A 14,256-nucleotide genomic window follows, 5' to 3' on the forward strand; every position below is an offset into this window, starting at 1 on the left:
CTTTACATTCCATTTCACCATTCAAGGACAAGTTTAAGAAATATCGAAAATATTATTTGTTTACTTAGTGCATTTATGTGTTTACTCGGTTGGGTTTCGAAAGCAAATAACAAATACGGAATAAGTAGGTACCTCCTCGTAAATATTACATAAATAAATTTCATGTGACTTTCTTACGTCATATGGAAACAAAATTCTTACACTGGCAGAAGGTGGCACCAAAATTAATCATGCGATTTGGTTTTTGGATAATCTTTTCGCTAAATAAATTAAAAAAATAGATTTGAGTGATGGAAATCTTTATTTTGACCTTTGCGCGCTTCACTGCTTGTTTATTTGTATACTACGGCTGTCTAGTTCACAAGCGTCGAATGTGATTGACGTACGACGTCGTTTCCAAATAAATAATAAATCTTGCGATAGGGTGATTAATTTTGTGCCACCTTGTAGAAGCTTCGTTAGCGTTTTAAGTTAGAAGTCTTTATGCCTTTAAGGGGACAGAAACCTGTAATAGGCCATATTTTCTCTGATTTTCATTGAAATTATTTAAAATGGAGAAGTCAATATATTTTTTTCAAAGTTGGCATACTGTTTATTTATACATTAAAATAATATACATTTTTTTAAAATGGCGGATGTACAATCAATTCTTCCAGAAAGGTCGCAGCGGGGCTTCTCATCGGGATCAGTGCCCTAAATAACGCGCCTAAAGTCGACAACGTAACAACTTATACCTCTCCCAGCGCTCGAACGCAAAGAATAGAGTCGTTACGGATGACGATCTATAATATAAGAAATACTTAAATTTACATTCTAAAAATTTTTTGACATATTCTTAAAGGATTATATTAAAATTTTATGAAAAAAAAATGTTCTTTCTTTTGAAATTTTACAGGTATCTGTCCCCTTAAACCATTTAAACGAATTTCGAGGAGTTTCGAAAAGAGTCTGAAGCCTTTCTTGTGTTGGTCCCATTACCTACGAAAAGCGATGTAAATACATACAATTACAATTTGATACAATAAGGGCGCAGATTTTCTTTTATAAATAAGCCAGAACAATATTTGTCAAAATAATTCTTTTTATTTTATCATACTTTTTAGTCTGTGGCATTTACTCTAAATGTTCACCATAACTTCTCTGGCAACCCAGTGCATAAGGGGTTAGGGGTAGTCAGAACTTTCAAAAAAGTTCTACCACTTGGTATATTTCAATAAAATTTGTACTGCTTTTGAAAAACATAAAAATCTCGCGCATGATCGAAGAGAGATTATCTATTAATAAAACTAATATAATTTCTCTTGTCCGATTGATTTTAGATGAATCTCCAAGGATTTGTGATGATCACCGCAAGGGACTTCTGTAGAAACGAGCTCCACACAAACAGCGATAACTTTTACAATTTTTTTTTTTTTTGCTGAAGTTTTGCTAAAGTCAAGTCCAAACATGGTGTATTAATGCTATGTTTTTATTTTTGTAAACTAAAGCAACTGACTAGCAAAATAAGTATTTAAAATCATAATTTTTCGGGCCTCTGACTACCCCTAATCCCATAAGAAAATAATATTTCTTTATATGTACTTTTAATCAAAGTTCGGGCTGGATATCATTTATCACTTCGTTATTCTGCACTGAAATCATTTCGGACTTATTCACGTAAATCATACTTCTCACGAAGCTTCAGAAGAAGAAGTCCAATGATGTCAAACCGCAAGATCTTGGCTGCCATTTTACCTCGTTTTTTCATGAGGCAATGCATCGGGAGAACTTCGCTCGCAACGGGACGTTGTTTCATGCGATGTCTGGCAAGTGGCGCTTTTCTGCTGAAACCATTCAATCCAGGTCCATGCTATCCGATTGAGGCCATAAGAAGTTAGTTATCTGTACACCGTAGCTGCATTCCCGGTGTCACTTTGGCAAAAGTGCGGGCCGATGAGTACGCCAGCTCAAAAACCGCACCAAACCGTAACTCGTTGTGGGTGCATAATTTTCTTGAAAGATATGTGGATTTTAAGTACACGAATGCGACAATTTTGCTTGTATGTATCCGTTTAGATGAAAACTTGCCTCAATGCTCATGATGAAAAATCAGGCAGTGCGTGAATTGCATCTCTTCCAAAACGACCATTTTCATAAAGAGTATGGAATTTCGCTACATGACTAACCTTGACAAAACCTATGATACCAAATGGTTAAAAAAAAAATTCAAAACAATTTTCCATAACGCAAATATTTTCCAAACACAAAAACTTGCATCACCCTTTATTTTTAATAATTCAAAAACATTAATACATTTTTTTTTTCAATTTGTTACTGTTTTATTCGTAAGAACAAACTTCTTCTAATTGAATGGCGCGTTAACCGTTTGCGCGATTTTGGCCGAGATTCACAAAGCCCACCAGCCACCAAGTGAAACGCAGACTTTCTCTATCCAATCTTCTATCCTCTGCTACCACCAGCTGATATTATATCGAGTACTTTCAGAGCTGGAGCGTTTGTATCCATCCGGACGACATGACCCCTGGATCCTGTCTATGTCGTCGTAAAGCTCATACAGTTCATCGTTCCATCGGCTGCGATACTTACTGTCACCAACGTACAAAGGTTCAAAAATCATATGCAGAGCAAACATTCCCATTATTTATGGAATGCCATTTAATTCATGTGACTGCCTCGGTTGGCTTTTCAGTAGCGCATCTTGTTAATTCAGTTTTTCCAGACCCTGTTTAATATTATCTGGATTTGTTTGCTCGATAGGATTTGATTTTCATCTTAAGGATTTTCGTTTTAAGGATTTACGTCGTTAATGGATTATTCGCATAACATCGGTCTTTCACGGCATCCTACAAAAAAAGTGTAACGACGTTCAGTTGTAGCTCCAAGGTAACGAATTGGCATCGCCGAAATGGCTGGTGACACGATTACCTCACTTGGTGCGCTAAAGCTTGATGTGACACAGCGCACCATTCTACTGAAACTAAAGATCACCAAATTCCCAGTCACAAAAAATCATTTACCATCCCTCTGTAGCGCTCATTGTTGACCGAAATGACGTTTCCAGCATCATTTTAAATGAAAAATGCGCTCCAAAATCCACACCAAACTGTGACTCTTTCGCCAGTCGTATTTGCTAATATAGACGTATTTGCTAATTTTTGCTGCAGTGGAAGGACCGCTATCAGCGGTGTATTGACGCTCAAGGGTCCTATTTTGAAGAATATTAGTTGATAAGCCAAAAGGTTTAATAAAACCTGTTAAAAATATAAGGCTCATTACTTTTCAATCAAACCCTGTATGTCAGCTCCATTTTCAAAGGGAAAACGGAGTGGAATGTGACCCCTTTCCGACCCCTTTCCGCTTTTTGAAGAGAGACAATAATTGAATATCTCCAAGTATGCTTAGCCGGGTGTTAAATTTTGTTGCAGACTCCGGTCGAATACCCATCCAGCAAAAATGTTGTTCGGGAAGATTTCTGCTTTGGCTGATAAGAACATGGAAATGGGCGTGGCAGTTTAAGGACTAAAGTTAAGAAAATGTAAATTTCATTGTTATTTCGATCGAATATCTTCACACCAACAACTTTTGTTCAGCACTAATAACTTTTGTTTTTGCTACCGAAGAAAGTCTCAACAGTAAGCGTGACAGTGTAAGTAAACTGAGTTAACTAAACAATGCAGAGGCAGTTAAATGCCTTTTATTTCAATAATAGCTTAACAACATGAGGTCTTTGTCTATCATATTAAAGCAGATAAATGTCCAGAGCGTACAAATGTATGACAATAAGTACTGATTATAGGAAGCATTAGAGTAGGAGTACTAAAAGTTCAAATACAAATTGATTGTGTTTTTAATATATTTTATTTAGTTTTTTCTGTGTCTAAATTAGCGTAGCATTTGGGTGTGATTTAGGAAACAAATCCAAGCATTTGAGTCTTCAGCTGCTCTTAAAGTGCCAAACTATCACAAAAAAAGATAAAATTTCGATGACGTCAGGGTTTTTTTAAATCCGTTGTCTAACGATATGAGTCATTGTTGTGTTGTAGTAAACATTTAACATCCAGTTAAAAATCATTTTAAGATGACAGATGAACCCAAACAATCATACGATGGGACGGTTTTATGTGTATGTATGTATGTATCTAAAATCAGATTGTTGAGAAGTAAAGTAATCCGTTACTCTATAATTTAAGAAGAATTTAAAAGTTGAAAGTATTTTTTTTATAACAATAAGGGTAAAATTTCTGAAGTAACTGAAAAAGGCACGATGCTAAATCATTACTTTAGCTTTTACTTAGCCACAAAATTTTATGTAATTGTCATGTAATAAAAAAAAAATACCAGTCTAACGGTTAGACGCGATAGAAGTGAAACCTTCCGTAAAACAAACTGAGAGAGAATGAGACGAAAGCAGCATTAGGAGCGGGATAATTATAGGCTCATTATAATATTGCTATAAAGTTCATATTTTATTTTCTTCATTTTATTATTATTCATCCTCAATGTTTTTAATTTCAACAAATGATACGAGTGGCTTATGATAGCTAAAATATGATACAAATGCGTTGGTTTCGATGTTGTCAACATATCTTTGAAATACCCTGTCAATTGTTGTTTTTGATCGTGTTGTCGATTCAGTGCGATTGTTACACATTTTTAAATTGAATGTTGTATTGAGAAAGTCAGTTAAAGGAACCGCTGTGTCCAATGCAAAATTTACGTTAAAATCGCGGGTTTCCAACGCGTGATTTCAAGCTGATTTATCCACAAAGCATTTAAACTTTATACACCCCACAAATAAAAGTCTAAAGGTGTGATATCGCACGATCTTGGTGGTCAATCCATTGGTCCAAGACGAGAGATAAATTATTCACCGAAACTTGGACGCAGTAAATCTATTGTTTCATGGGCTGTATGGCAAGTCGCGCCGCCTTGTTGGAACCAAGTGCTGTGGAGATCACGGCCTTCAATTTTCGGCACCACGGTATCAAAAAGTCGTTTCTCATGACGCAATAGCCTTCGCCATTCACTGTTACATAGGCGCCAGCCACGTCTTTGAAGTAATATGGGCCAATGATTCCTTCAACCCATAGGCCGCACCAAACGATTGTTTTCGTTGTTTTCAATAGATGTAATGGCTCTTCTTGAATGCCTTAGGGTTGCTCTTCAGCCGAAATACGGAAATTTTCCACTTGTACGATTTGTAAACGTTGTTGAGGCGGAAGTCTTTCCATGAAATTGTGTCAGTTGTCACGCGTGATCTGTCAAAAAACCCTATTGGGAAAAGCACTTCAAATCTGATCACACTTTATTCGTGGTTATAAAGGGTTTTTCAATAAGGGCGGGTAAATGTTGAAATGGAATAAAATAAATGGCACGTTACGCCGTCCTACTGGAACCACATGTCGTCTAGGTCCATATGGTTCAATATGGGCCATAAGAAATTGGTTATCATCGTTGTGTAGCGCTCGCTGTTGACGGTGACCGCCTCACCAACGTTGTTTTCAAAAAAGTACGGACCAATGACGCCGCCGGCCCAAAATCCACACCAAACGGTAACTTTTTGAGGATGCATTATCACCTGGTGAACCTCGTGTGGATTGGTGTCGTCCCATATACGGCAATTTTGTTTGTTAACACAGCCATTCATCCAAAAATGCGCCTCGTCACTAAAGATGATTTTTCGCCCAAAACTGGGGTTCTCTTCCAAACGATTCGAAGCCCAGTCAGCGAACCAACGGCGTTGTCTCCTGGGTCAGTTGGATCTTGTACGGGTGTAGGCCCAAGTCCCGATGCGAAATTCGCCAAGTTGAAGTCTGCGAAAGGGCAAGTTCTTGTGCACGGCGAGGAATAGACTGCCTCGGGTTCTGCTGTACACTTTCACGGACCGCGGCAATGTTCTCAGCTGATCTTGCGTTCCTTGGCATTCCGTACGGGTGTTGGCTGATTGTTTACTGACCCGATCGTCTCAAATTTGGCCACCAAACGTTGAAGAGTCGACTTTGAAGGGCCACCACGTCTACCGAAAAATGAGCGCAATGAGCGCAACGTTTGCGTTAATGAACACTCATTTTGATAATAAAGTTTTATAATTTGAACGTGCTGTTCAATCGTGTAACTCGCCATAATTATTTGGCATAAGCAACTAAATAATAAACAAAAGATTTGACAGATGTCAAGAAAACAAAATGGCTGTCACAGGGCGCCAAAATCGACCCGCGCCAATTGAAAAACCCTTTATATGAATATAAAGGGTGGTTAAGTTTCAAGGGCCGGTATTGATTTGAATAAAATACAATTTTTTTAAGAAATTATTGTCATTTCTCTTTATTATGACAATACTGGTATAGCTCAATTATGTATAGAACAAAATATTGGCCAAATAGCCGCCGAAACTTTGGCGGCACACCTCCATCCGATGGTGCAAATTTTCGATGACGCTGAGACATAATTGATTTTCTATGCCGAATTATCTCACCCTTTAGCTCTTGAATTGTTGCTGGCTTTTCTTTCAAATAACCCCAAAGAAAGAACTCCAACTGTGTCAAATCACATGATCTTGCCTCGACGTGAGATTATTCGGTCAACAAATTTTTCGCACAAAAGAGCCATTGTTTCGTTAGCTGTGTGACAAGTGGCACCGTCCTGTGGAAACCACATATCGTGCACATCCATATCTTCCAATTCGGGCCATAAAAAGTTCGTTATCTTCTCACGATAGCGAACACTATTCACAGTAACTGCCTGACCGGCCTCATTTTGGAAAAAATACGGCCCAATGATGCCGCCGGCCCATAAACCGCACCAAACAGTCACTCTTTGTGGGTGCATTGGTTTTTCGGCAATCAGTCTTGGACTATCATTCGCCCAAATGCGGCAATTCTGCTTATTGACGAATCCACTGAAGTGAAAATGTGCCTCATCACTGAAGATGATTTTCTTCGAAAATTGCTCATTCACTTTTGCCATTTTCTGCCATAAGCCTGAATAACTTTAACGTGTTGCTCGATTGTGTATCTTTCCATAGTTGAAATTGAGTTGGTCTGAAATTGAATGCCAAATGAAATGCAGAAAAAGCTTAATGTTTAAGTGTGGTTCACATTCAACATCGGCCCTTAAAACTTAACCACCCTTTAGAATACAATTTTTTTGCAGATTACGAAGGACTTCAGGACTTTAAATCAAATCCAGGTGCCTTTTAAAGCATCATTTTGTTCATTTCCTTACTAACTTCTTCTGATGTAACAAAATAATATATTCATCGATCTCAGGGCAGTTTGATCAGTGCCTTCATTAGGGCTAAGGCTGTTTTCCAAATGATCAGCAAATAGATTCGCTTTTTGATCGCTTGTCTTAGCCCAGTTTCTCTCGTTAATTTTAACAGTAGCGCTGTGTTGAATTTAGTCCCTTTCCACAAGGAGTACTAAGATATAAATGTCAAATTAAAGGATTTTAAACAAGCTTCAAAACAAAAATATTCTTAACAAGTGCTGCCATCAATTTTTTTTTATATGAAATTGATTAATTGCATACATATGTACATATTTATATCAATGCAAATGTGTAGTTAGCTTCATTTGAGTCATATATGTATTTAAAAGTTTAGGTTAGGATATCAAAAAAAAAAGTTCAAAACAATGCACAAAGCTTTAATTAAAATTACTTGTGTGTGGCGTTGCCACCTAACACTTAGACACAGGTGGTAAATAATAGTACAGACGAATTAAGTATTAGGTTGTGTATGTCACGCAAATTAAGTTGAGAACATTAGTTGAGAATTAACAAGTATTTTTTGAATAGCGTTGCCACTTATTTTTCATTTCACAAAGTCTTGGAATTGCCTCATAATATAAAATATGTATCTACATTAAAACAGATTAAAAAAAAAATGTTAACTAAAAACAAAAATTGTTCGGCTTGCTCTTTAAAAAAATTGTTTTCAAAAATTATGTTGCTAAGTATTTTATAGGTATTTCATTTTATACGCAAGTGAAACCACGGGCAAATGCTAGTAAAATATAAAAAAAATACACGCAATTATATAAAAATTTGGAAAAACATATTTTTAGCTTCAGGCCCGTTTTATGTACATACAAGTTAAACTTTAGCCCACAAAGTATTCAGCGCATTTGTGTTTAATTGGCTGCTGAAAAATATGAAAAAAATTATAATTTGAACTCGGAGATAATAAATAACTATGACGTCTGCTGCGGTACATTAAAATTTCATACAATTTTTTTTGTTAATGAATTAAATCAATGAAATATATGTGAAAAGCTCAAGTCATCATACGAAGTGACAATCAGTGTTTGTTTGATGCCTCTACAAAATGAGTGCCTCTAATATTCAGCGAGTTGAACACAGTTCAAGCTAAAAATATTATCAATCATTTTTAAAATTTAATTTGTATAAAGGCGACTAAGGTTAAGCAATCAAAAGTTGAGTGTATATATGTATATAACGGGTGTTTTTAGGCATATAGGACTGTCGACAGGGAAAACATGATTTCTACATTGGCTCCCCACAGGTAAATGGTATCACTTACACTTGGTGTTCTTGTTGTAGCAGTTCAATAAAGTTTCATTTAGTTTCATTTAGTCACCGATCGTCATCGTCTAACTCACGTAACGGTGAAAAAATCGTTTATAAAGGAAGTAAAAGCGACATCAAGACTTAGCGCGTTAAGAGTCACGATGATGCCATAGCCATAATATCGAGCAAAATGCCGATTAATCTCCTCATCAAGGATCTGAAGAGGTTGTATAACCCAACAGGAAATAAGACTTCCTGCGACGTTAAAAAAGAGGAAATAGTGTCAGGAGATAATGTCTACAGCGCTAAGAGCATTCAACAAAGGGTCGCTGGACCTACAATATACATACATTGAGAAATGGCTTGGTAGAAGGCACGGAGAGGTTGACTTTTACGAGTACGAGGACGACTTTGACACGCATACACCGGAATTGCTGAGCAGCCGTGGATGTTTCAAGGAATATTTGCACCAATTTCATTTGAAAAAACGACCCTGTTTGTCCTGACGCACTAGAAAGTGCAAGGCACTTCTATTTATTCGCCCACGTTTTCACAATGAAAGAATGAGCTCTTCGAGACTTTCGCTGAATTCCCAATGGAAGTGAACCTCATACGAAAAAAAATGGTGTGCTTTTAGCATAGTATGAGGAGGAATGAGCCGGAAAAGCGGAATTCAGACAACAACAACTGGCGCAGCAGACAGCTGAAAACGTTAAAGAGCCGTCACAGTGGGGACACCGGACAGTTACCGGCACTGGCATAGACTGACGATTTGATTTAACATACTCAATAACAGGATAAGTAGGAATTTGACTTGCTACAATATCCAGAACGTAATTATACCAAAACTACGCGAGTCTTACGAGGCAGTTGAAGCTCTTCGTCTGCAATAAGTGGTGGTTGGACTCCGATAACAGCGTTCGAGGGTCGAGAGATTAGTAGGGTGGTGAGAGTCTCCCATTGAATCTCGGCTCTAGCCGTGTCTAGTGCGCTGAACCTCACCTCGCCTCCCTCGCTTATCACTTGGAGTAAAACGTTACAACTTCCCCTACAAGCTTTAGGCGGTCATATCATCGCAAGAAATAGAGTTCTTAATGGTATCCTTAGGTCAGGTGATTTAACTCGAGTTGGTACTAGAGCTCTCGATTTTGTTGACATATTTTGGAAGAGTCTGGGAAAGTGAGCATTAGTTGAAAATTGTCGAGTGTGAGTTCCAATATATAGAGCTTTTTCCAGTAATTCAAGCAATAAAATTAAATAAATAAATAATTGGCGCCTACACTTTTGTTAGATGATTGGCCGAGCTCCTCCTCCTATTTGTAGCGTGCGTCTTGATGTTGTTCCACAAATGGAGGGAGCTACAGTTTTAAGCCGACTCCGAACGACAGATGGTTTTTATGAGGAGTTTTTTCATGGCATAAATGCGCTCGGAGGTTTGCCATAGCCTGCCGTGGCACGACCGGTATTAGAAAAAACTTTTTCTTCATTTTGGTCTTTCACCGAGACTCGAACCTACGTTCTCTCGTCTACAGCAGCCGCCAATCCAAATCCAGCAATATTGTTTATTACGAGTATTTGGAGTTTTTCCTGACCAGATTCAAACGGAAGGTCAGATTACGTGATTTCAAAAGTTAAATTTGGCAAAAGGTCTAGAGCTCAATGGATGTCAGAAAGGTCTAGAATCCATCCACAATTTCTTTACAGCTGGGTTCAAAATGGCAAAAGGAAAAGAAGCGGCTGTCCTTTGTCCGCAATTTGATCTCCAAAAGTCTTTGACACTCCCAAATTACTATAAAACATTTCAAACTGAAATCTATGCCGCCACAAACAAAAGCAGCTAAATTAGCTCTGGCATCAATTGCTCTTAATACTCAGACAAATATTTTCATTGATAGTCAAGTGGCGATTAAAACTCCTTGCACTAACTCGGAATGTGTTCAACAATGCAGATCAAAAATAGATGAACTCTGCGGAAATGGGCAAGTCACTATTTACTGGATACCAGGGCGCAAAGTAATAGAAGGAAATGAGAGAGTTGATGAGCTCGCTAAGACAGGTATTCACTTGCCGAGATTAAGCACATCAGACACTCTTCTTTCTGAAAACGGAACTAAATGAGGAACTAGCTCTGAAAACGCAGTCGATATGGGAACACTCAACACTAAAAAACTGCTAAGGACTTGGAATACCAAAACTGCTAACTTTAATTTATCACTGTCCAGGAAAGTCTGTAAAATATTGGTTGACGTACTGATGGGACACTGTCTCACCCCACATCACGCACCGAAAAAGGGGTTTAGGTCTCTGTAGGGCTCAAGAAATGTGCCTAGGATTCATCCTTGAAGGGTATTGTTGACAAAAGACTGAACGGCTTGTTAAAACTCGCGAAGACCTGCATTATGAGTTATATAAAATAATATTTTCGACTCCAGACATATGCCAGACACTGGCAACACAATGAACCCTAGGGGTCTAAGTGAGATCTTTTTACAGATCAGCCAATATTTTTCGTCAATTTTTACAAATTATTTTTACAGAGTGTTAACGTCATTGGAAAATTAAGCAACTGCTGACAAATAAAATATTGAACTTTTTGTTTAGTTGCTCAAATTATTGAGCTCGAAAATTTCGAACAAACATTCAAGCATCATTTGAGCAGTGAACAAGTTTCGAGCGAGCTACTCCCATTACTCGATACCCGTGTCTACAGAGCTCTAGTTGGTACGTCTAGTACTCACTGATCTGTGCTGATAAACCAACTGCGATTGACAACTCTGAAGCCAGCATTCCACGCATTATTAGTGAAAAGCGACTGATTGATTTTTGGCCCAAAAAGTGTTATATGTGCATACACGTGTGACCGGACTTTAAAAAAAGTATATATAAATTAAAAAGAAAAAAATTGTCTGTCATGTGCTCTAAAAAATGTTTACTCTAAATACTTTTACTTTGTATAGTTACGCTGTCGCAAGCAAAGAGTCTTCCAATAACAGGTGTTATTTTGAATAGCCCGCTATTTCGGTAGATGTCACTTTTGAAGCTGTCATTTTTTGATATTTGACAAGTAGAAACTACGCCATTAATAAAAATAAAAAAATTCACGCATTGAAATTACTAAAATTCACTATAAAAATGGTGAAAATTTGGCAGAGACGGTTCGTAAAACTCGAACATTTTTGGCTCATCGTGAAGCACCGCATCGGACCGCAATACAGAAACTGGTCAAAAAATTCGAGCTGTTGGGACAAGCTAGTGATGTGAGGAATAAAACCCGTGCACGTCGCTCAAGAACAGCCGAAAATATTGCTGTTGTAGCCGAAAGTGTTGAAGAAACACCAGGTTTGTACATTCCTCGTCGTTCTTTGGAATTATGCATTCCACAAACGTCATTACACCGTATTTTGCCTAAATATTTGGGTCTTAAGGCTTATAAAGTCCAGTTAACACAAGAACTCAAGCCGGCCGATCATCAACAAAGTCGTGTCTTTGCTGATTGGGTTGTTGAAATGCATGAAAATTATCCGGAATTCCATCGAAAAATCATTTTGAGCGATGAGACCCATTTCCACCTCGGTGGCTTCGTCAACAAGCAAAATTGTCAGATCTGGGGCTCAGAAAATCCAAGAGTTATTTTTGAAAAGCCTCTCAATCTTCAACGTGTGACTGTTTGGTGCGGTTTATGGTCCGGCGGAGTCGTTGGACCTTATATATATAATTGGCGCGTACACCCTTTTTGGGTGTTTGGCCGAGCTCCTCCTCCTATTTGTGGTGTGTGTCTTGATGTTGTTCCACAAATGGAGGGACCTACACTTTCAAGCCGACTCCGAACGGCAGATATTTTATGAGGAGCTTTTTCATGGCAGAAATACACTCGGAGGTTTGCCATTGCCTACCGAGGGGCGACCGCTATTAGAAATATGTTTTTATTAATTTTGGTTTCACCGACATTCGAACCAACGTTCTCTCTGTGAATTCCGAATGGTGATCACGCACCAACCCATTCGACTACGGCGGCCGCTTTACTTACCGTTCTTTTTCAAAAATAAAGCTCGAGCAACAGTTACGGTGAATGGATTGCGCTATCGAGAGATGATTAACGATTTATTATGTCCGGAATAGGATGGTATTGATCTGGACAACGTTTATTTTCAACAAGACGACGCTACGTGCCACACAAGTAACGAAACCATTGATCTTTTATCAAAATAACACCTCTTATTGGAAAACCCTTTACTCGTATGGTGTTACATATTAAGCGCTATGCAGATATTTCGTATATAGACCACGCCTTTTCGGTAGACTGCTTCTTAATAATCAAAAATATTGACTCCAACTGAAAATCCATGGCGCATAGACAAAAGGACATAAAAAGGCTATAAAACTTCCGTCACTACAATGCAATATCGCATTTCCTTTCATGCTGGCCACTACATGCAATATGTGAACATTTAAATATACATATGTATGTACATATGGATACATTTATGTGTGTATAGAAAGTTTTAATTTCGATTTTTATGACTTTTCTGTATGTTTATACGAAAATATGGTTTTTTTACGTAACTTGACCACTTGAGAAATTTTCATGAGCCCGTGACGCCACCAATTGCACGCCAGCTGTCTAGTCAGCCAGGAAAATAGAAACGCACTTTTGGCAGTAAAGCAACTTTTTACGACTTTTCACTAAGAAAATTCTACGTCCACCTTATTGCAATTCGCTAACAAGTGCACCCACATGATTTAAATACTCACTTACACATACATATTTACAAATGTAAACACAAACATGTAAAATCTTCCCAAAACCATGCACTCAATTTTCGCTTATTAAATGGAAACATTTCTTTCTCACACTTTTGCCACTGACTTCATGATTTCTGTTCTTGCGCTTGAACTTCTTCACCTTTTTTCCAATTTTCGGTACGCTTGAATGTCCTCGGCTGCGTGGCCGCTTTGCTTGCCACTTGCGTCTATAGAATCTGTAACTCAATGCCTCATAATATTTTATGTGTTTTTGATGAGCGTAAGAGTTTTATGAAATAGCAGTGTATGCACGGGTATGCATAAGTATTTGTGTTTTCTAATTTTCATACCTAATTTGTGGTGTAGTTGAAAATTGCTCAGACATTTAAAAATGCACCTACATCATTTCTACGGAGGCGAATTGTTTGCCGTAATAACTGAGCTAAGTTTTAAACTAATTTCAAGATTTAATTTGGGTTGTCGCTGCTTTTACTTTTCACAGTCATGCACAATTTACCCAAATTCAACATTTCTAATACGCTGAGTGTTTAGAAATGTTTAACGCGTAACTGTTGCGGTTGGAAAGTGTTTTTGTGTACCTTAAGGCTGTTTTAGAGCATGAGGATAATTCAATATTTTATTATTTTAGGCTAACACGCATATTTAGCTTAAATATAGTAGCTGACCCACGGTAGCGAAAGGCTTTTCGCCACGCTCGTAATTGGTTGCAACCTGCAACTGATTATTTGTGGTTTAGTGCATGCGCTCCGGGTCGATGATAGGCTGTGGCGGCCATGTTATCTTGGCAGAGTCTGCGTTGTTTCACAAAATTTTTAACACCCTCAAATGTTTTATTTATCGCTAAAAAACCGATTTTGGGTGTTTTCCGACACTTAAAAATTCGTAGCTCATCTGCATTTTATCCGATTTCCAATCTTGAAACAGTTTTGTTGAGGTAAATGTTAGTCCTTCTGACGTATGTTT

The sequence above is a fragment of the Anastrepha obliqua genome, chromosome 1, assembly GCF_027943255.1.
Source record: "Anastrepha obliqua isolate idAnaObli1 chromosome 1, idAnaObli1_1.0, whole genome shotgun sequence".
NCBI lineage: Eukaryota > Metazoa > Arthropoda > Insecta > Diptera > Tephritidae > Anastrepha > Anastrepha obliqua.